At 47.1% G+C, this 2,107-nt stretch overlaps 1 protein-coding gene across 2 annotated transcripts in view; it reads left to right on the forward strand.

Annotated features, from left to right (window-relative positions):
* The window catches only part of PSPH (phosphoserine phosphatase), a 36,164-nt gene that overhangs the window by 2,450 nt on the left and 31,607 nt on the right, over window positions 1-2,107 (forward strand). Inside the window, exon 2 of one of the 2 annotated variants that reach the window (XM_011938628.1) lies at window positions 1,740-1,871. The exons of the other annotated variant lie outside the window; for it this stretch is intronic. The gene's annotated coding sequence lies outside the window, so the exon portion shown is untranslated. The remainder of the gene's footprint in view (window positions 1-1,739; window positions 1,872-2,107) is intronic. 2 annotated transcript variants of the gene reach the window in all.

Raw genomic sequence — 2,107 nt, forward strand, 5'->3', positions numbered from 1 at the left:
GGTTTCACCATATTGGCCAGGCTGGTCTCAAACTCCTGACCTAGTGATCCACCCACCTTGGCCTCCCAAAGTGCTGGGATTACAGGCATGAGCCACCATGCCCAGCCTCTAGTATTTCATATAACTGAAACCATACACTATGTGCTCTTGTGTCTCGCTCCTTTCCATCAGTATAATTATTTATTTATTTATTTATTTTGAGATGGAATTTCGCTCTTGTTACCCAGGCTGGAGTGCAGTGGTGTGATCTCAGCTCACTGCAACCTCCGCCTTCAGGGTTCAAGCAATTCTCCTGCCTCAGTCTCCCTAGTAGCTGGGATTACCAGCATGGTGGCCCAGCTAATTTTGTATTTTTAGTAGAGACAGGGTTTCACCATGTTGGTCAGGCTGGTTTCAAACTTTTGACATCAGGTGATCCGCCCACCTTGGCCTCCCAAAGTGCTGGGATTACAGGCATGAGTCACCGTGCCCGGCCTTGCTGGGTCTTATGGTAAGTATATGTTTACAAGACACTGCAGGCCCAGTGTGGTGGCTCACAGCTGTCATCTCAACACTTTGGGAGGCCGATGTGGGACGATCCCTTGAGGCCATGGGTTCAAGGTCAGCCTGGGCAACATAGCGAGACCCTGTTTCTACAAAAAATGAAAAATTAGCTGGGCATGGTGGTGTGCATCTGTAGTCCCTGCTACTCAGGAGGCTGAGGCAGGATAATTGCTTAAGCCCAGGAGTTCTAGGATGCAGTAAACTATGATTGCTTGGCTGTATTCCAGCCTGGGCAATAGAGCAAGACCCTATCTCAGACACACACACACACACACACATACACACACACACCCCTGTTGTCTTTGCTCCCTTGTAATTGGGCAGCAGATCCTTTCTCTGATTCATCTTGGAAGGCTGTTGTCTCTGTCCCCTCATTATATTTATTTATTGTTTGTTTATTTATTTATTGATTGATTTATTTTGAGATGGAGTCTCGCTCTATCACCCAGGCTAGAGTGCAGAGGCACGATCTTGGCTCTCTGCAGACTCTGCTTCCGGGGTTTATTAAGCAGTTCTCCTGCCTCAGCCTCTTGAGTAGCTGGGACCACAGGCATGTGCCACCATACCTGGCTAATTTTTTTGTTTTTTTTGAGACTGAGTCTCTTTCTTGCCGAGGCTGGAGTGAAATGGTATGATCTTGGCTCACTGCAGCCTCTGAACCCGCTGGGTTCAAGCGATTCTCCTGCCTCAGCCTTTCAAATAGCTGGAATTATAGGTACACACTGTTACCAGCAGGCTAATTTTTGTATTTTTAGTAGAGATGGGGTTTTACCATGTTGGCCAGGCTGGTCTCAAACTCCTGACCTCAAGTGGCCCGTCTGCCTTGGCCTCCCAAAGTACTGGGATTACAGGCGTCAGCCACTGCACCCGCCCAAGTCTGCTTCTTTGTCTATGCATTTAGTTCTCCCAAGAGATTCTCTTTCCCTCTCCCTTGCCTTTGTACCCTGCTAATCAGGTATATGTGATTTCCTGTCAGACCTGAACCTTGCAGAATTGAAGCCATAGAAAAGCGTATGTTGACTCTACAGTGATTAAAGGGGGTAGGAATAAAGCATTTCGCAGAGGAAGCAGTCTTAGGAAATTTTGCCTCTGACCCGTTTTTGTGCCAGTCGTACCAGGAGAGAGTGAAGCCAGTCTCCCTCTTTCCTGTTTTGTGTGTGGACTACGGTGTTCATTTCCTCATTCTCTCTTTCTAGGCTCTTGCTCTTGCAGAATCCACAGGTCTTTCTTGAAGAAATCTGTAGTCAGAACTTTGTTCTGCCTTTTTGTCTAGGGAAGGAACAGGAAGAGAAGAGTGTGGTCTACTAGAAATCTAGCACTGGAGACACGTGAGTCCGATTTGCCTTTTCTTGGTTTTGTTTTTTTGCTGTCATTGTAATGTTTTTTATGCATTGAACTGTTAAACGTTTGTCTATCTGCTAGCAGTTCACTCTTTTTTGAGACAGAGTCTTGCTCTGTCACCCGGGCTGGAGTGCAGTGGTACAATCTTGGCTTACTGCAACCTCCACCTCCTGGGTTCAAGTGATTCTCCTGTCTCAGCCTCCTGAGTACCTGGGATTACAGG

The sequence above is a fragment of the Colobus angolensis genome, unplaced genomic scaffold, assembly GCF_000951035.1.
Source record: "Colobus angolensis palliatus isolate OR3802 unplaced genomic scaffold, Cang.pa_1.0 Scaffold175, whole genome shotgun sequence".
Taxonomy (NCBI): Eukaryota; Metazoa; Chordata; class Mammalia; order Primates; family Cercopithecidae; genus Colobus; species Colobus angolensis.